This window comes from Cetorhinus maximus, chromosome 16 (genome assembly GCF_964194155.1).
Source record: "Cetorhinus maximus chromosome 16, sCetMax3.hap1.1, whole genome shotgun sequence".
In the NCBI taxonomy this organism is placed as follows: Eukaryota; Metazoa; Chordata; class Chondrichthyes; order Lamniformes; family Cetorhinidae; genus Cetorhinus; species Cetorhinus maximus.
Window position 1 is genome coordinate 33,115,562 of NC_135894.1, and position 22,337 is coordinate 33,137,898.

Sequence of the window (22,337 nt, forward strand, 5' to 3'; positions counted from 1 at the left end):
CCGCAAACTTACTAATCCTACCCTTGACATAGTCATCTATGTCATTTATATAAATGACGAATAATAGGGGACCGAGCACAGATCCCTGTGGTACACCACTGGACACTGGCTTCCAGTCACTAAAGCATCCTTCTGTCATCACCCTCTGCCTCCTACAACTAAGCCAATTTTGAATCCACCTTATCAAATTACCCTGTATCCCATGTGCATTTGCCTTCTTTGTAAGTCTCCCATGTGGGACTTTGTCAAAGGCTTTGCTGAAATCCATATAAACTACATCAACTACACTACCCTCATCTACACTCCTGGTCACCTCCTCAAAAAATTCAATCAAATTTGTTAGGCATGACCTCCCTCTGACAAAGCCATGCTGACTATCCCCGATCAAACCTTGCTTCTCCAAGTGGAAATAGATACTTTCCTTCAGAATTTTCTCCAATAGTTTCCCTACCACTGATGTGAGACTCACTGGCTTACCTCTACAACCCTTCTTAAATAGCGGAACCACATTAGCTGTTCTCCAGTCCTCTGGCACCTCCTCCGTGGCCAGAGAGGAATTAAAAATTTGGGTCAGAGTCCCTGCGATCTCCACCCTTGCCTCCCTCGGCAGTCTGGGACACAAATCATCCAGACCTGGAGATTTGTCCACTTTTGAGCCTGCCAACATCTCCAATACCTTGTCACTCCCTATATCAACTTGCTTAAGAACCTCGCAGTCTCTCTCCCCGAGTTCCGTACCTTCATCCTCATTCTCTTGGGTGAAGACGGATGTGAAGTATTCATTCAACAGTCTAGCGAATGATCTCATCCATGCCGCCAGGGTATGGCGGCCATCTCATCACTCTAAACTCACACACTCAAGCCCATCGCACATTCGCTGGCATCTCACTCACTGCCAGCTCAAGGGACATCACCACCCATTCTCACACACATACCCTCCTCAGCTCTCACCATCTCATGGCCACTTGCACAGATCAACATGTGCCCCCACACACACCCTGAGATACCTTCCTTCCCCAGTACAGCTCTCGTCCTAAAGCTTTTTTCCTTGCCTGAGGCCACTTCTCCCCCTTCCCCAAGCAAGCCCTAGCCTTGCAACCATTGAAAGGTCACCCACATCTGGCTGATCTGGTAGCTAGAGACCTGCCTGTGAGCCCCCCTAAAATTGATGTGGTGCTGTCTATGAAGCCTGGCGCTGATGACTGCGAGTGCTGACCGAAGCAAGGTAGACAAACAAACCTCAAAGTCCCGAGTAAAGTGCAGCCTGCCAAGTGCACGCCGCTTATGTGTTGTTATGAAACACATTGGCGTTTTCCCGCCGACGTGGATGGATGATTCAGCAAAGGTGGGGGGTGGGAAATGAGTCCGGTGGGCTGGCCTTATAATGATACACTGATGTATTACAATGAGGTCCGCGACGTCTGATGGCTGGGAATGTGGCTGAGCGGATGATCGCAAACTGGATTCATATGGTTGTGAAACCGATGGTGCCATATTATCCGCTCACGCCACCGAACATGCCTGGCGTCAGCAGGCACAGAAAAGCCCGGCCACTGTCTCACTTGCTGGATTAAAAAAAGACTGGTATTTATATAGCACCTTTCCATAATCTAAGGACATCCCAAAGCGCTTTACAGGAATTTAAGTCACTGCTGTAATGTAGGAAACAGCATCCAATTTGCACACAGTAAGCGTCCACTAACAGTGTTGTGAGCACAACCAGTTTATGATTGAGGGATAGATATTGACCAGGATGCTGGGGGAAAAAAAACTGCACTGCTCTTCTTCAAAACAGTGCCATGGGATTTTTTCTGTCCACTTCAGTGTGTCAACTGGGCTGGGGTTTAAAAAGTCATCCGGAAAACAGCACCTCGAACAGTGCAGCTCTCTCTTGGTACTGCATTGGAGTATCAGCCTAGATTTGTGCTCAAGTCTCTGGAGTGGGACTTGAACTAACAACCTTCTGACTCAGGTGCTAGTGTTACCCAGTGAGCCACGGCCGACATTTTGAAGCAATGTACTGTAATACTACATCTGGTGTATTGGTATGCCACTGCTACATAAATCAGGATCAATCCTGTTCCATAACTCACGCTACTCAGTCAGTCAGTCATGGATCTATCCTCATCACTGACTGGTAAAAAAAGCCTATGATCTACACCAGGGGTGCACAATGAAATTACACTGGATCCATCTGAAGATAGCAACAGCATGGCACACAATCACCCCTCATCTGAGGGCAGCAGGAATGGGTTAGAGGAGCAAATTAAAACAATGGCTAAGGAAGCTGATAACACAATTGGTTGGTTGCTGAGAGAAAGTGACAGCCCAAGGAAAGTAGAATCAACAGTTTATGACAGGACTTCTGAATATCAGCAGCAACAAAGTTGTCTGTGGACAGACCACTAATTGCAGAGGCCAATGATAAGAGCACTTATCACAAAGGAGTCATGCCCAGGTTAACCGTAGTCATGAGGAAAACAGCACTGTAAGAGAGAGGCCGATGGGAGAGGGTGATAACTTGGATCTAGATGTAAGCATATGAAGAGCAATATTGCTGAATTTTCATATTACCTTAAAAAAAAGGTATGCGGAGAGCAAGATTTTCCTCTTCTGGTATTGTCACAGGGCAGTACCTTGGCATTTTTGTCTGTCTTACATTTCGTACAAAAAATTGATAGAAACCCTTACAAAATTAAGTGATAATGAGAGTAAAGTCTAACCTCATTTTCATTACCCTTCGTTACCACTATGGCTGGACATAAAGAGCACCTGCATTCAAATGATGTCCAGAATTACTAGGGACTGGAATACAGCTCCAAAAGGTTAAATACAAGGAGGCAAGGATAACTGTATGATTGCAGCACAACAAAATGGCAAACCTACTCTACACCAGGACAATGTTTATTTCCTTCTAAATGAAGCTGCCTGCACCTTTTAAGCTGCTGCAAATGATAAGATACAAGCAGTAACCCAGTCTCACCACCCCTCTCCCTCAACACATAGTGATCAGCACCAAGGTGCAGATAGACATCCTGTTGGAAACTTGCTCGAAATTTGACTGATCCTGGGAAATTTGCTGGAATCAGCTGTGTGTCAAGCCTGATGTCCAGTGACCCTGACTAAAGAAAAATACAGGTTTCTGTGTACAGTTTGTGTATACTCCCAACATTCTGTCCGCATGTTTGACCACAGCAGCAAATGGCAGGTTATACTCTTTTTACAAAAACAGACATATATTAGAAATCTAATTAAGGAGCAGAGCAATATGGCATATGGTCCAAAAATAAAATGATACATCGCTAGAAGTTGTGAAATGCCAATCAGTACAATTTTTAAAAATTCAGTTAAACAACCATAAAAAGGTTCTGAAAAAGGGTCATATGGACTCAAAGCATTTCTCTCTCCATAGATGCTGCCAGACCTGCTGAGTTTTTCCAGCATTTTCTGTTTTTGTTTCAGTTAAACAACCAGTTGGTTGCACTTTCTAAGATATAATATTTAAATCCGCTCACAGAAAGGGGAAAGGGAAGAGGGTCTCCCAGAAAGAATTGGTAGCCTAATGTTAGACTAAGGTCTGCCATATTACTCGCCTGTATTGTTCCACCTTCTCACTGAAGGGGAAGTACAACTGCAAAGCATAAAACATAAAATTTATAAACAGCATACCTTTCTTCGTTCTGTTTATGAATAAAGTATTTTTAATAAAAAAATATAAAATGAGTACATCTCAGCAGCTGATATTTGTGAAGTATTATTACATTGAACTTTGAGCCATCTGTGAAGCAAATATGATTCAACATAACTAATTTTATTTCAAAATATCACTGACTTCAGTAGACTTATACAACTTTCACCATCTCTATCCTGACGAATGCAGGAATAATGGGGATGGAACGAGAAGAGGTATGAGCAGGGATTGGAAGTGACTAAATTCGCAACTAAATCGACATGGTGTTGAGGAAGAGAATGGTATAACAACAACTTATATTTATATATAGCCTTTAACATAAAAACATACCAAGGAACTTCACAGGAGAATTACAAAACAAAGCATGACATCGAGCTATGTAAGGACATACGTCAGATGACCAAAGCTTGCTCAAAGAGTTAGGTTTTACAAGTGTCTTCATCTTGGAAAGCAAGGTAGAGATGCGTAGGGAGGGGGTTCCAGGGCATGTGGGCTAGGCAACTGAGGGCGTGGCCACCAATGGTGCAGTGATTAAAATTGGACATGCACTAGAAGCTAGAATTAGAGGAATGCAGATATCTTGGAGGGCTGTGGAGCTGGGGGGGAAGGAATCAAGGCGTTGCTTGACCGAGAGCAAATGCAAATACAGGGGTGATAGGGAACTGGGACTTGCTGTGGGTTTAGACACGGGCAACCCAAGGTGGCCTCAAGTTCATGGAGGGTAGAATGTGGGAGACCAGCAGGAGTGTGTTGGAAAAATCAAGTTTAGAGATACCTCTAACAGGGTACCTTGAATGAGGGTTTCAGCAGCAGATGAGAAAAGATAGGGACAACGTCAGGCAATGGTACAGAGGTGGAAATAGGCAGGATTAGTGATGGCATAAATATGGAGGTTGGAAGCTCATCCCGTCAAATGTGATACCAAGGTTTGAACAGACTGACTTATTTGCAGACTGTTGCCTGGAAGAGGGGGGCAGTCAGTAACTAGGGAATGGTGCTCCATAGGGGCCAAAAACAATGGCCGAGATTTTCCGTGCCTGCTGACGTTGGGCGTGTTCAGTGGCATGAGCAGACAATATGCCACGTTTGCGATCGTCCGCTCAGCAGCCGATAGCAGGCCATGTTTCCCACCATCGGATGGCAGGAATCTCATTGTGATATATCTGCATATCATTATAAAGGCCAGCCCGCCGTAATCGTTCTACTCCCCCACCACCCCCCCCACCCACCCACTGGATCATCCGCCCACATCAGCAGGAAAACACACCGATGTGTTTCACAGCAACGTACATAAGGCATGCACTTGGCAGCTGCATTTCGCTCAGGACTTCAAGGTTTGTTTGCCTATCTTGCTTCGTTCAGCACTTGTAGTCATCAGTGCCAGGGTTCACAGGCAGCACCACATCACTTTTAGTGGGAGCTCACAGGCAGGTCTCTATCTACCAGATCAGCCGTATGTGGATGGCTTTTCAATGTTTGTAGGCCTAGGGCTTGTTTGGGGAAAGGGGAGAGGTGGCCTCAGGCAAGGGAAGAGGCTTCAAGACCAGGGCTGTACTGCAGGAGGGTGAGACCAGGGTGTGTGGGGCACGTGTTGATCTGTGCAAGTGGCCCTCAAGATGGTAAGGTCTGAGGAGGCAGTCTCCAGAGGAAATGAGGCCAGATGGACATGTGAGGGTATGTGTGAGAGAATGGGTGGTGATGTCCCTTGAGCTGGCAGTGAGTGAGATGCCAGTGAATGTGTGATGGGCTTGAATGTGTGAGTTTAGAGTGATGAGATGGTTGCCTTACCCTGGCTGAATGGATGAGGTCAATCATCCTCAATCTGCATTGGATGGCCAACCTCTTCCATGCAGCATTGGCACTGATCACCACTGCCATTGCCTACCAAGCTGGAGTGGTAATGTAGCTGCCTCTCCTGCGGCCAGAATGGGAGTAGAGGACATCACAGTGGGCCTCCACGGCAACCAAACGGCGCTCGAGGTCTTCTTTGCTGCAGTCCTGGGCAGGAAGCACGAAGCACAGCTGTACTTCAAATGTGCTACCTAGGGTGATGAAGCGGTGAGGAGACAGGCGAATTGGAGCCCGCCCACCATCGAAACAGCGTGTATCCCGGGAACGCATAATTAATGTGGTGGGTTTGGGACAAGTTGGTGGAGTGGGCAGATAGGTGGCAGGTGAAGTTCGATGCGGAGAATTGTGAGGTGAGGCATTTTGGTAGGAAGAACATGGAAAGACAATATAAAATAAGGGTGAAATTTTGAAGGGGGTGTAGTAGCAGAAAGACCTGGGTGCATATGTGCATAGATCACTAAAGGTGGCAGGACAGGTGGAGAGAGCAGCTAATAAAGCATACAGTATCCAGGCCTTTATTAATAGGAGCATAGAATACAAGAACAAGGAGGTTATGCTGAATTTATAAAAGACATTCGTTAGACCTCAGCTGGAGTATTGTGTAGAGTTCTGGGTGACACATTATAGGAAGGATGTGAACACATTAAAGAGAGCAGAAGAGGTTCACAAGAATGGTACCAAGGACGAAAAACTTCAGTTATGAAGATAGATTGGAGAGGTTGTGACTATTTTCCTCAGAGAAAAGGCAGCTAAGAGGAGATTTAATAGAGATGTTCAAAATCATGAGGGGCCTGGGCAGTGTAGGTAAAAGCTCGTAAAAGGTTCAAAAACGAGAAGGCACAGGTTTAAAGTGATTTGCAAAAGAAGCTAATGTGACGTGAGAAAAAACTTTTTCACACAATGAATGGTTTGGGTCTGGAATGCATTGTCTGGAAGTGTGGTGGAGGCAGGTTTAATTGAGGCATTCAAGAGAGTATTAGATGATTATTTGAACAGAAACAATGTGCAGGGGTACAGGGAAAAGGCAATGGCACTAGGTCATAGTGCTCATTTGGAGAGCCGATGCAGACACGATGGAGCGAATGGCCTCCTTCCATGCCATTAAAATTCTGTGATTCTGGGTCGATACAGTATGAAAAGCCACCATTGTGGCCGGAGGGTAAAGCGTTGTTTCCCCCCCACACCCGTCGCTATTGCACTTAGTGCAAATCTGGGACGATTCCGCCTAATGGTTTCAGTCTTCTCAATATTTAACTGGAGGAAATTTCTTGTTGTCAGGTAAGCAGTCTTATAATTTTGCATCTGTGGAGGGGTTGAGAGAGGCGGTGGTGAGAAAGAGCTGGCTGCCATCAGTGCACATGTGAAAGCTAACAGTGTGTCTCAAACTGCAGCATTTAGATGAAAAATCTAGGGCCCCCTAGATCCTTGGGGGGTCACCAGAGATAGTGCTGCGGGAGCTGGAAGAGAAGCCATTGTAAGTGATTCTTTAGCTATGATTAGCTAGATAAAAATGGGATTAGATGAGAGCAGTCCCATCCAGTTGAACGACAGTGGAGAAGCGTTGGAGGAGGATGGTGTGATCAACCATGTCAAAGGCTGCAGACAGGTTGAGAAAGGTGAGAGAAAGTTTACTTTGTCACAGTCACATAGGATGTCGTGTGAGACTTTGAAAAGAGCTGTTTTGGTACAATGGAAGGGGCAGAAACTTGACTGGGGCATTTCAATCATGGAGTTCTGGAAAAGATGGGAATGGATTTGGGAGGCGACAACATGTTCAATGAATTTGAAGAGGAAAAGGAGGTTGAAGATTGGATGGTAGTTTGCAAGAATGGAGGGGTCAAGCGTTTTTTTTTGATGAGAGGGGGTTTATTGCAGATTTAAAGGAGAGAGGGACAACACCTGAAGAAAGAGAACCATTTACAATATAGTCTAACATAGGGGTCAGGAGGAGTTGGGCGATCAGCAGTTTAGTGGGAAGAGGATCAAGGGAGCAGGAGGTGAGCCTCATGGACAAGGTGAGCTCAGAAAGGGCACGAGGGGAAAAATGAGAAAATCCAGAGAAAGGTGCAAGTTCAGGGCAAGGGCCAGGGCGGGGGCGGGTCGGTATTATAGGAAGCTTTGCCAGCTGAGCTAGTGGAAGAGAGGGCACAGCAGCTGGTGCTGAGCAGATGGTCTCAATCATAGTGACAAAGAAGTCCATGCACTTCTTACACTTATTGTTGCAGGTGACAGTGAAGGGGATGGTTTTGCAGTAGAGAAAAGAAGCCAGGGGTTGTATTTCAGGATGAGAGAGAGAGACAGAGAGAGTTCATCATCAATTGTAGCTTTGTGCTTCTCAAAATCCAAAAGCCACCTGAAAAACTGAGAGCAAAAAGGATGGCAAAACGGAAGAAAAAGACATCAGCAGAGCACCCGACCTAAGCCTGAATAAAGTGAACCAAAACGCCCCACATTCTCCCCCAATTGCCATTTTGCAAGAATCCATAGCATACCAGAATACCTGACCTGGTGAGCATCTTCCAATGAGCAAATACAAATTTATAGCAAATTTGGGCACATTCTAGCATCCCCCACATCCAATGTGAAGCAAATTCACTCCCCGTCAACTGCTAAAACAAAGATTCATACACCTTCTAGCCCCTCACTGAAGCATTTCAGCACTACATCCTCACCATGAACTGAAAGCCAACTCCCCTCAACACTGAGAAAAAGATGTTGCCCTCAGAGATGGAATTGATATGTAATGCAGTGCAGTTGCACCCACATGGTGCTCCATCCTTCAACTGAGAGTATAACTGACCTGACCCAGTGTCATCCACCCCTTCCCCATGTGCCATTTATCTACTTTTATCCACTTCCTGCACAGTATCGCCCCTCCACTATCCCTCTCCCCAGCTTGTCTCATTTCTTTGAAGAAATTGGTCGTGTCCTATTGCTGTGCATTCCATCGTCTTCCACTTCTTCCTCTCCTGCTCATCATCATCAAGGCGCACTTATATGTAGTCAAATGCACCACGGCACTTCACTGGTGTGTTATCAAACAAAATTTGACACTGAACCACAGGGGGATGACCAAAAGCTTGGTCAAAGAAGGAGGCTTCAAGAGGAGTCTTAAGAAAGGTCTTGAAAGAGAGGTAGAGATGCGGAGAGCTTTAGGAAGGGAATTTCTGAGTTTCGAGCCTAGGCAGCTGAAAGCAAGGCCATCAATGACGGAGCGATTAAAATAAGGGATGCACAAGAGGCCAAAGTTGGAGGAGCACAGAGATCTCGGAGGTACTCCCTCTGACTTCTGTTTGCTGTGTAAGCTAGCTTGTTGCTTGCATGGCAAACTCCTGATTGCCATGTAGGGAGCATCAGCTGTACGCCTGGAGGAGGTTACAGAGATAGAGAAGAATAAAGCCATGAAGATTTTTGAAAACAAGGATGAGAATTCTAAAATTGAAACATTGTCGGGCCACAGTGCGCACAGGTGATGGATGATTGGGTGTTTGTGAGAGTTAGGATATGGGCTGCAGTTGAGCTGACACAGGCTGGAGCCAGCCAATGTCACAGGGGTGCAAGCAGGTAGTTTTGGTGATGGAACAGGTATGTGATCAGAAGGCTATTTTGGGATTAAATATGACACCAAGGTTGCGAGCAGTCTGGTCCCACCTCAGGCAGTTGTCAGGTAGAGGGATGGAGTCAGTGACTAGGAAACAGTGCTTGAGGCAGGGAATGAAAACAATGGCTTCAGGCTTCAAAATATTTAGTTGAAGGGAACTTCTTGATCATCCAATACTGAATGTCATATAAATAGTTTGACATTTTTGGATACGACCTTAAATCAGCTGTTTCAGGTGGGTGTGAAAGATCCCACAGCAATATTTCAAGTCATTTGGCCATTTTCAGGCCAAACCATCAGTCATTATGCAAAACTTCAAATTTAATATGAGGGTGAGGTCCCAGGTGAATTGATCACGACTTACATCGCTAAGTTGAAGCAATTGTCAGAGCGTTGTGATTTCGGAATGCCCTTGAACGACATGCTACAGGATCGTTTAGTTTGTGGCGTGCGCAATGACGCCATTCATCGTCGATTGCTGGCAGAAGCTGATATAAATTTTAAACGAATAATGGAGATAGCACTGGCCGTGGAAAGTGCTGAAAAAGATTCACAGGAGCTAAAGAGCTTGCAAAATGGTGCCATTTACCAGTTAGGGTGGGAACCTACGACCAGGTGTACGCCAAAACCTCAGAAGCAACTATGAAGCGGCAATCATTCCCAATCACCCAGAAGTAAAAAAACATAATATCAGAGGCAATCAGACAGTGATCCTGAAATTGAAATGTTACCCATGTGGGGGTAACCACACTCCTGAAACATGTAGATTTAAGGAGGCCAAGTGCTATTACTGTTGCAAAAGAGGACATTTGACAGAGCAGTGCAAAGCTATGTCCAGACTGCCAAGTAACCAGCCAGCAAAGATTTAAAAGTGCATAATGTAAAAGAGCCTAAAGTAACTGATTCTGATATTCACTCTCTTTTTAATCTTAAAGCAGTCAAGGCAAACCCTATCACTGTCCCACTCCACATAAACAGACGCCTCTAGGTATTCCAAAACAAAAACAGAATTACCTGGAAAAACTCAGCAGGTCTGGCAGCATCGGTGGAGAAGAAAACAGTTGACGTTTCGAGTCGAAACGTCAACTGTTTTCTTCTCCGCCGATGCTGCCAGACCTGCTGAGTTTTTCCAGGTAATTCTGTTTTTGTTTTGGATTTCCAGCATCCGCAGTAGCTTTTAGCTTTTTGTTTTTGCCTCTAGGTATTCCTTGTTCCAGTCCTACTCCGGCCCCCTCCCACAACTCTTTCTCCAGTACATCGATGATTGCTTCTGTGCTGCTTCATGCTCTCGTCTGGACCTGGAAAAATTTATTAATTTTGCTTCCAATTTCCACCCCTCCATCATTTTCACATGGTCCATCTCTGACACTTCCCTTCCTTTCCTTGACCTCTCTGTCTCAATTTCTGGTGATAGACTGTCCACCAATATTCATTACAAGCCTACCGACTCCCACAGCTACCTCGACTACAGCTCCTCACACCCCGCTTCCTGTAAGGACTCCATCCCATTCTCTCAGTTCCTTCGCCTTCGTCGCATCTGTTCTGATGATGCCACTTTCCAAAACAGTTCCTCTGACATGTCCTCCTTCTTCCTTAACTGAGGTTTTCCACCCACAGTGGTTGACAGGGCCCTCAACCGTGTCCGGCCCATCTCCCCCGCATCCGCCCTCACACCTTCCTCTCCCGCCCAGAACCATGATAGGGTCCCCCTTGTCCTCACTTATTACCCCACCAGCCTCCGCATTCAAAGGATCATCCTCCGCCATTTCCACCAACTCCAGCATGATGCCACCACCAAACACATTTTCCCTTCACGGGACACCCTGGTCCACTCCTCCATTACCCCCTACACCTCAACCCCCTCCCACGGCACCTTCCCATGCAACCGCAGAAGGTGCAACACCTGCCCCTTTACTTCCCCTCTCCTCACCGTCCAAGGGCCCAAACACTCCTTTCAAGTGAAGCAGCATTTCATTTGCACTTCCCTCAATTTAGTCTACTGCATTCATTACTCCCAATGCGGTTTCCTCTACATTGGAGAGACTAAACGCAGACTGGGTGACCGCTGTGCAGAACACCTTCGGTCTGTCAGCAAGCATGACCCAGACCTCCCTGTCGCTTGCCATTTCAACACACCATCCTGCTCATGCCCACATGTCTGTCCTTGGCCTGCTGCAATGTTCCAGTGAAGCTCAATGCAAACTGGAGGAACAACACTTCATCTTCCGACTAGGCATTTTACAGCCTTCCGGACTGAATACTGAGTTCAACAGTTTTAGATCATGAACTCTCTCCTCCATCCCCACCCCCTTTCTTTTCCAATAATTTATATATATTTTTGTTTTCCCACCTATTTCCATTATTTTTAAATGTATTTCCATCCATTGTTTTATCTCTACCTTTTAGCCTATTTCGATCCCTTCCCTTCAGCCCACCCCACCCCCAGTAGGGCTATCTGTACCTTGCATGTCCTGCTTTCTACCCTTAATTAGCACATTCCTTAGATAATATCACCACCTTCAACACCTCTTCGTCCTTTTGTCTATGACATCTTTTGGCTATCTCCACCTATCACTGGCCCTCTATCCAGCTCTAACCTCCCCCCCTTAAAACCAGCTTATATTTCCCTCTTTTCTATTTTTACTTAGTTCTGTTGAAGGGTCATACGGACTCGAAGTGTTAACTGTGTTCCTCTCCGCAGATGCTGTCAGACCTGCTAAGTTTTTCCAGCTATTTTTATTTTTGTTTTGGATTTCCAGCATCCGCAGTTTTTTGCTTTTACTCTAGTTATAGAGGTGGATACATTAGAACATAAGAAATAGGAGCAGGAGTAGGCCATTTGGCCCTTCAAGCCTGCCCCGCCATTCAATGTGATCAAGGCTGATCTGCCCCAGGCCTCAACTCCTTTTTCGTGCCAGCTCCTCCTAGCCCTCAACTCCCCGATATTTCAAAAATCTCTCTACCTCCTTTTTAAATACTTTCAGTGATTTAGCCTCCACAACCCTCTGTGGTAGAGAATTCCAGATATTCACTACCCTCCGAGAGAAGAAATTCCTTCACATCTCAGTTTTAAATGAGTGTCTCCTTATTCTGTAATTATGTCCCCTAATTCGAGGTTCCCCCACTAGTGGAAACATCTCAACATCTACCCTGTCAAGCCCCCTCAGAATCTTGTATATTTCAATAAGATCGCCCCTCATTCTTCTAAACTCTAATGCTTAGAGGCCTAACCTGTTTAGTCGTTCTTGATAAGTTAGCCCCTTCATCCCAGGAATCAGCCTAATGAATCTCTTTTGAACTGCCTCCAATGCCAGTATATTCTTTCTTAAACATGGGGACCAAAACTGTACACAGTGCTCTAGGTGCAGCCTCACCAACACCCTGTACACCAGATCCCTCTTGCTGCACTTTTTTGGAGTCTCTCTCCATTTAAATAATAGCCTGCCTTTTGATTTTTCCTACCAAAGTGATGACATCACACTTGCCTACATTAAACTCCATCTGTCAAGTTTTTGCCGACTCACTTAACCTATCTATATCCCCTTGCAGATTCCTTATGTCCTCATCATAACGTGCCTTCCCACCTATTTTTGTATCATCAGCACATTTGGATACATTACACTCTGCCCCCTCCTCCAAGTCATTAATATAGATAGTAAATAATTGAGGCCTTAGGACTGATCCTTGTGGCACTCTACTAGTTACGTCTTTCCAACCTGAAAAAGACCCAATAATCCCGACTTTGTCTTCCATGTGTTAACCAATCCTCAATCCATGCTAATACATTACCCCCAATACTGTGAGCTCCTATCTTGTGCAATAACCTTTTATGTGGCACCTTTTCTAATGTCTTCTGGAAATCCAAGTACACTACATCTACCGGTTCCCCTTTATCAACTCTGCTTGTTATATCCTCAAAGAACTCTAGCAAATTTGTCAAACATGATTTCCCTTTCACAAAACCATGTTGACTCTGTCTGGTTGCATTAAGCTTTTCTAAATGTCCTGCTATTTCTTCCTTAATAATGGATTCTAGCATTTTCCCAACAACAGACTGACTGGTCTATAGTTTCCTGCTTTTTGTCTCCCTCCCTTCTTGTCTTGAACAGGGGCATTACATTAGTGGTTTTCTAATCCGCTGGGACCCTCGCAGAATCCAGTGAATTCTGGAATATTTTGACCAGTGCCTCCACCATCTCTATAGTCAGTTCCTTTAAAACCCTTGGATGCAGGCCATCAGGTCCTGGCAACTTGTCTGCCTTTTGTCCCATTAGTTTGTCAAATACTTTGTTCCTTGTGATAGATACTGTTACAAGATCTTTCCTCCCATTCGCTCCTTGCTTATCTGATAACTTTGGGATGTTTATAGTGCCCTCCACCGTGAAGACAAATACAAAATATTGGTTTAAATTATCTGCCATTTCCCTGTTCCCCGTTATCAATTCTCCAGTCGCACCCTCCAAGTGTCTCCTGCTCATTTTAGCCACTGTTTTTCTTTTTATATACCCGTAGAAGCTCTTGCTGTTTGTTTTTATATTTCTTGCCAATTTACTTCAATAATCAATTTTCTCCCTCTTCATTAGCTTTTTAGTCATCCACTGCTGGTTCCTAAAAAATTCCCAATCCTCTGACCTACCACTAGTTTTCGCCGCTTTGTATGCCATAATTTTTGATTGGATACTCTCCTTGACTGCCTTTGTTAACCATGGGTGGTTCATCCTTCTCATCAAGTCCTTTTTGACCGGGATAAATTTTTGTTGAGCGTTATGAAATATCTGCTTAAATGTCTGCCACTGCTCATCCACTGACCTTCCCCTTAGTCTATTTTCCCAGCCCACTTTATACAACCCTTTCTTCATACCTCTGTAATTGCCTTTACTTAAGTTGAGGACACTGGTTTGAGAACCCAACTGCTCATCCTCAAACTGAATTTGAAATTCTACCATGTTGTGATTGCTAGCCCCTAGAGGATCCTTAACTACGATATCTCTTATTAATCTCACCTCATTACACATTACTAGATCCAAAATATCCTGTTCCCAGGTAGATTCTGCAACATATTGCTCTAAGAAACAATCCCTGATTCTACAAATTCGTCTTCCATGTTACCCCAGCCAATCTGGCTTGTCCAGTCAATATGCTGATTAAAATCACCCATGACAATTGTAGCGCCCTTCTTACATGCCTCCATTATTTCCTAATTTATACTTCGTCCTACAGTGAGGCAACTCTTTGGGGGCCTATAGACGACTCCCACCATGACTTCTTCCCCTTGCTGTTCCTTACTTCCACTGATTCCACATCACAATCTATTGCACCTGTATCACCACTACTCACCACCCCACTGACACCTTCCTTTATTAATAAAGCTACCCCATCTCCTTTTCCTTTTTGCCTATTTTTCCGGAACGTCCAATACCCTTGAATATTGAGTTCCCAGTCTTGGTCACCCTGCAACTCTGTAATAGCTATCAAGTCATATTCATTTATTTCTATTTGTATCGTCAGCTCAACTATCTTTTACAAATGCTGCGTGCATTCAGGTAAAAAGCCTTAAGCTTTGACTTTTTAACCATTATTGCTCATTCTGGGTTCTGATTTCTTCTGCACTCTTCTGCTTATATTTTCTGCCCCTTCCTGTCACACTTTGACTATCATTCGCCTCTTCACTACCCTGTACTTCTGATTTTGTTACTTTTTGATTTTTTAAACTTCCCTTCAACTGAACCCATCCCCCCACCTGACTAATTAGTTTAAAGTCCGATCTACAACCCTAGTTACATGATTCAGCAGGACACTGGTCCCATCATGGTTCAAATGAAGCCCATCCCAATGGAACAGCTCTCTCCTTCTCCAGGACTGGTGTCAGTGCCCCATGAATTGGAACCCATTTCTCCCACACCAAACTTTGAACCACGCATTTACCTCTCTAATCTTATTTACCCTTTGCCAATTTGCACTTGGCTCAGGTAGTAATCCAGAGATTATTACCTTTGTGGTACTGCTCTTTAATTTAGCCCCTAGCTGCTTGTAGTCCCCCAGCAGAGTCTCCTTCCTAGTCCTACCTATGTCGTTGGTACCTACGTGGACCAAGACAACTTCCCCTCCCACACCAAGTTCCTCTCCAGCCCAGAAGAGATGTCCTTAACTTTGGCATCAAGTAGGTAACACAGCCTTTAAGACTCTCTGTCTTTGCTGCAGAGAACAATATCAATTCCCCTAACTATGCTATCCCTATTACTACTACATTTCTCTTTTCTCCCCCAATTGAATGGCGCTCTATACCACAATGCAGTGGTCAGTTCGCTCATCCTCCCTGCAGCCTGTGCCCTCATCCACACCGGGAGCAAGAACGTCATACCTATTGGACAAGGGCACTGTCTGGGGCTCCTCCAAAGCTAAATTCTGGATCCCGATACCTGCCTCACTCGCAGTGACACCCTCCTGTCCCTGACCACAGCCCAAATTTGATGTAATTAATCTAAGGGGTGTTACTGTCTCCTGAAAGACTGCGTCCAGGTAACTCTCCCCCTCCCTGTTGTGTCGCAGTGTCTGCAGCTCAGACTCCAGCTCATCAACTGTGAGCCAAAGTTCCTTGAGCAGCCAACAATTAATGCAAAACAAAAATAAAAATACCTGGAAAAACTCAGCAGGTCTGGTAGAGAAGGAACACAGTTAATGTTTCGAGTCTGCATGACTCTTCAACAGAACTAAAGTAAAAATTGAAAAGAGGTGAAATATAAGCTGGTTTAAGAGTCCACCCCCCACCCCCTTAAACCAGTTTATATTTTCTATTTTTACTTAGTTCTGTTGAAGAGTCTTACGGACTGGAAACGTTAACTGTGTTCCTCTCCACAGATGCTGTCAGACCTGCTGAGTTTTTCCAGGTATTTTTATTTTGGATTTCCAGTGTCCGCAGTTTTTTGCTTTTATCAACAATTAATGCAGATGTAGTCACTGTGGATCGCACCGACGCCCGCCAGCTCCCACATACTATAGCTGCAACACATCGCCTGCCCAGCCATCTCTATTCTATTTAATTAATTAATGTGGATGTTAAATATTTTAAAAGTGAGCTTAACTGTACTCTTCAGCTGTAATAACATTTCCTGATTTAAACCACTTGGCCAATCATGAGACATACAGAAGAGATACACACCAATCACCTACCTGTTTTCCTTTGATGTCACACTTTGGCTCTGACAGGTAGAAACAGGTCCTCCTCTCGCACTCTCCTCTAGGTGCTGCTGACTGCCTGTCCCAGGGTCCTCCTCTCGCACTCTCCTCTAGGTGCTGCTGACTGCCTGTCCCAGGGTCCTCCTCTCGCACTCTCCTCTAGGTGCTGCTGACTGCCTGTCCCAGGGTCCTCCTCTCGCACTCTCCTCTAGGTGCTGCTGACTGCCTGTCCCAGGGTCCTCCTCTCGCACTCTCCTCTAGGTGCTGCTGACTGCCTGTCCCAGGGTCCTCCTCTCGCACTCTCCTCTAGGTGCTGCTGACTGCCTGTCCCAGGGTCCTCCTCTCGCACTCTCCTCTAGGTGCTGCTGACAGCCTGTCCCAGGGTCTTCCTGGGGGTATGTCACAATAAACATACACAAAGGCCTATTCCAGTATATGCATCTCCCTTTTGGCATGTCTTCAGCATGTGCAATATTTCAAAGGGCGATTGGGAGTTTGCAACAAGGATTACCACGGCTTGTGGTATACCTTGGCGATGTCCTCTTAACTGGATCGATGGAGGCTGAGCATTCAGCAAATTTAGAGAATGTATTAAAAAGATTTCTGGAAGCTGGAGTCCACCTAAAAAAAAAGAGAAATGCACTTTCCAAGCCACCGAGGTTACCTATCTGGGGCACCATGGCGCACAAGGATTACACTCCGTGGAAGAAAAGGTTAAGGCGATAAAGGAGGCACCTTCCCCCACAAATATCATCAAATTCAAATCATTTTTAAGGATGGTAAGCTACTATGGGCAATTTTTACCCAACTCATCAACTGTACTGGGGTCCTTGCACATAATGCTGAAGAAACACCATCGTTGGTCCTGGAAGGCTCCACAGGACCTTCAACAGTGTAAAACAACTGTACTTCTCAATCTTGTGCTGCAATTCTCAACCTTGTTAGTGCACTTTGACCTATCTAAAGAATTGATATTGAACTGCGACGCCTCCCCATATAGCTTTGGTACAGTGTTGTCCCACGAAATAGACGACGGCTCTGAGAGGCCAATAGGTTACGTACCAAGTCCCCTCTCAGTGGCCAAAAAAGGTCATTCACAGATCAAGAAAGGACTGTCAATAGCCTTCAGAGTTAGAAAATCCCACCAGTATTTACTTGGCAAGCACTTTACTATCGTCTCTGATCATAAGCCACTTCTGGATCTTTTCAAAGAAGACAATGCTATCCCTCCAATAGCCTCAGCAAGAATTCAGCAATGGACATTAATTCTGTCCACCTACGAATACACTTTCAAGCACCGACCTGGGATACACATAGCAAACACAGTTTAGCCACCTACCCTCGCAAGAAAGCATCTCATGTACTCCTGTACCCCAAGAAATCGTCCTTGCAATTAATTCTTTTAGACACATCACCCGTCTGCGCAAAGCTGATCAGGAACAGGACCAATTGAGGTCTGCTTCTGTCCAAAGTTAGAGACCAGATACTTACAGGATGTTTAAATGAGCCAGTCTCTGAGAAAATGAGACAATTTTTTACCCGCAAATACATATTGAGTTGCCAGGATGGCATCATACTCTAGGAACATGAGTAGTCACTCCTGTACCCGGTAGGGTACTGGTCCTAACCGAATTACATAGCACTCATCCTGCCATTTCTAAAATGAAACTGCTCGCTGGAACTTACATGTGGTGGCCTGGTATAGATGCAGATATCGAGAAGTCAACAGTGCCAACTGCAACAAAAATTGCCAGCCACAGCCCTACAGGACCCTTGGGAAAGGCCTGGCCAACCACGGGTGCGGATCCATATAGACTCAGTGGGTCCATTCCTCGGCACAATGCTTTTGCTCATAATTGATGCGCAAAGTGGATGGAGATTGTTGAGGTGAAATCACCTATGTCACATGCTACCATCGAAAGGTTACGTCAATACTTTTCGACTCATTGCCCGAAGTCATTGTACCAGACAATGGAGCCACATTTACAAGTGCCGAATTTCAGAACTTCACTAGTCTAAATGGCATTAAACACATCCGAACTGTGCCTTACCATCCAGCATCAAACGACTAGCCGAGAGGGCCATCCAAACTTTTAAGTCGGGACTAAAAAAATTGTTGGGAGGAACCTTGGAAACAAAAATCTCACGCTTCCTTCTTAGCTACCGCACAACTCCATGTGCGACAACAGGAGTTCCACCAACAGAACTGCTATGAAGCATCGTCTCAGAATGAGACTGAGCCTTGTATTTCCAAATTTGCCAGGGAGGGTAGAGAACAGCCAAGGTAATCAGAAAACAAGCCACGATTTACATAGTAGAGCCTGGAAATTTATGGTAGATGAAGCCGTATATGTAAGAAACTGCGTTAGTGGTCCAAGTTGGATGCCAGGGATTATTGTCTGCGAGACCGGACCCCTTTCATACCAAGTAGACGTGAAAGGCTGGATCATTCGTAAACACGTGGATCACCTGAGGAACAGGGAGATGCTTCCGCAGTCAGTGTTGCCACCAAGCAACGTTATCAAACCCATAAGCACCGAGGTACCTGATCAACCTGTCACAGACATAACTGATGTCTCCATTGAATCAAATAGTAATGAACTGCCTGTGCCAAAAGAGGTACCCGTTATCGCAGTTCCTGTTAATGTCGATCCTGTAGGAGAGCCTCAGGCTATAGAATTACGCTGCTCTACCTGGAACAGAAAAACCCCTCAACGACTTGATTTGTCATTACTGGACCTATGTATATAAGTATATAATCTGAATTCATGACAAAGTGTCAGTGTGATTATTTCTATGATTTTTGATATTGTTTTCTATTCACCTGTATAAAGTAATTAATGTAAATAAACAATGTAAAACAAGGAATTAAAGGTGGAGGGGTGTGGTGATTGTTGCTTTAAGGCCAGCCTTACTGAGTAAGGTTCACGTGGTCAGAACAGCCAATCAGCACCAAGAGCGGGGAAGCTTATAAGGGGTGGAGTTTTCTAGCCTGGGGGAGTGTACTGTAGTCTTGCTGGAGGCCTGCAGCTAATTCCACAGTTCTGTAAATAAAGTTCATTGTTCAGCTAAAGCAGTCTCTCTGTAGTACATCTCTACACATCCCTTTATCAATATCATTAAAAGAAACACATCTGGTCATTATCACATTGCTGCTTAAGGGAGCTTGCGTGCACAAATTGACTACCACATTTAGTGCAACAGTGACTACACTTTGAAAGTATTTTGTTGGCCATTAAACCCTGTTAGACATTGTAAAATTGTGAAATATAAATGCAAATCTCTTTTCCTTTATCGATTTAGAGACAGTGGTTGGGCGGTGAGAGGCGTTGGTGAGGCAAAGCTGGGTGTCACCAGTGTACTTCTGAATCTAAAGTGTTTTCGGATGGTTTCGTAACATACCTTCCCTTAGCCCCCACTCCAGCTCAGATCCAGGTTCAGTAATCCCAATACTTCCAAACCTTCTTGGCCTGAGAGCTGATTTTCTCTTCAGCTCCAGGGGAGATTAACTAACGAAAATATAAAACTAAGGGCAGAACATATACAAAAACAAAAATAACTGGTAAAACTCAGCAGGTCTGACAGCATCTGCGGAGAGGGATACAGTTAACGTTTCGGGTCCGAATGACTCTTCATCAGAAAGTACAGTCTGCCCATGCCTTATTATTCCCTACCTTTGCACCCAATTTATCCGAAGACCACACTTCAACTTCACTCCATGTGTAATGCTACAGGAGATAAATGAGTATATTCTTGATATTCCAAAAAATATTCAACCAGGAAAAGCGATTGCTGCTTCATTCTGGTATATTCTATGCATTACAGGGTGGCTTGCCCTGCATTCCATTTATGCCCTTACAACCCACTGACAACAGAACAATTGGGACATTTTAAAAACCTTTTCCACCCCTCAGACAGGTACTCACTTGTCTGAAAGCTAAGCAGACCCCGACAGAGCTGGATGTTGGAAACATGCACATGCTATTGTAACTCTCAATTGCGCCATTTCAGGGCTTCAGGAAACTCCTCATATTCAATAAATGTCATTCAACCGATTGCAAGGAGGCACTTACATGACTTTTTAAAATGTACTACATGGCAAAACCACATTTTAGTAAATTTATAGGAGGAAAATCCTAGTAAATGGTGAGCAGTGGCATTGTTATGAAGCACATTAAGTTACATGCCATAATTTTTTTGTCCTTCACAAACAAGCTGTTGGTTTGAGTAATGCTCATGTGGCAAAAGAAAGGATCTGTTCATTAAACTTGCGGTTCGTGGTCAAGACAGGTAAGATTGATGCTTTCCTCCAAAGTTCCCACTGAGAAGGGCGGAACAAACACAGAGACCTCTTGTAAGAGCTAGAGTGTTTTGGGGAACTAGACACCATGGGGTTCTATCATAGAAAGCATTAACACTTAAACTGCCTGCTTGGACTTGACCTGAGGAGCACTGGAAGATCTTTTTAGATTTCAACAGATATAAAGTTTTCTTCATATAACACCTGTACAGTGCAATGCTCTCTAAATTGTGAGATATACTGAAGAAATACACAATTCAAGAAATGAACCAATCCAAATGGCAATTATGGATTGACTGAGATAAACTGTTTTCAGATAAAATTTTTCCTGTGTCCAGCCTAAATCCAGACTATATATTTCATCATACAAGTGACAATAAGATAATTTAACTTTTAAATACACATTTTTCTCCGTATTCAGCACAAAATGCATAAAGTGTGTGATTTTTCTTTTTAAAAAGGCAGAAAAGATATTGGGTGCAAAATACCCATTAATTACTTAACAGTTCCATCAAAATAATGGGAATCAATATGAATATTTTCTACTTATTTTTCTCTGTTGACCCAGAGTAGTTACATCAAATTATCTAAATTGTTTTATGAAGGTAAATTATTCAATAAAAGTGGATTTGACAATAGAATGAGCAAGGTGCCTCATTAAATATTAATGGCCAACTCTTCAACAATTCTTACTAACAAAGTTTTAACAAGCTTTAAATTGGTCTATTTCTATATTTTTTTATATGGAGACACATAAAAACAGGCAAACAGGATTAGGAATGGAACAGTACACAGTGGGTCTACACAAATTTACTTCAGACCAAACTTCAATATGACTTACAGACACTTCACAGAATGTCTGGATATTTCTATTGATGGCGAAAGAGAAGATGAGCTGGTTAATCTTGTGCCTACACATTACTATCCTGGAGGTTTGGCTCAATAGAATTTTATAACCACCATCCAAATCAATGACAACTGTTAAAAAAAGTTCCCAAATTTTCTTCTTCAGCACTTTGCTGCTGTCCTCCTTGGTAGCAAAGAGGTTGTGGCTGTGTGAGTCACATGGATTCTGCGGCTGCCTGTGCTACAATTCCAGGACCAGCTAAATCAAGGATTGCTTTGCTGAATGAGGCAGTTTTCACTCTGAGATAGCAGTGCAACTGGGAACTACCCAAACCAAACTCTTACCCTCGGTGAATGGAAATCAAATGCTCCAGAGCTAAATTACTGAAACGCTTTCCTAATGGAACTTCGGGACTTCTGCAACAAAACTGTTTAGTGTTTATGCTGCAATGGTTGTGTAAAAGTTTCTACAAAGAAAAGTCTTCATAGGACAATTTAGGCTGAGTGCACATCACCCTTCAGTGGACAAGCAGTGCTCTACCATCTGTATAAAAACTGATATTTAAATTTATAATTGTATTCACTGCCATACAAATTATTGAGGCGATTAGTTGACAAATGAGCATTTTATGTTTTAACCTTTTACTATTCTTCCCAAATGATAAACCAGTCCAAGCTTTTGCCCATTATGAGCTGACAGAGTTGGAAAGGACAACTTTCCCTCCGATTCTCATTTTTTCCTGCAGCAACTGTCTAGTCACCTGATGGAGGCAAGGCTCACAATTATTTAATTGGGTGAAAATCGTTTTGAGGTGCCTTGAGGGAGGTGAAAGGCACTATACAAATACATTCTTTCACACTTTAACGTTAAT

General features: G+C 44.2%; 1 protein-coding gene across 7 annotated transcripts in view; it reads right to left on the minus strand.

Annotated features, from left to right (window-relative positions):
• wars2 (tryptophanyl tRNA synthetase 2, mitochondrial) overlaps positions 1 to 22,337 on the minus strand; it is a 90,332-nt gene that overhangs the window by 33,985 nt on the left and 34,010 nt on the right. The gene's annotated exons all lie outside the window — the stretch shown is intronic.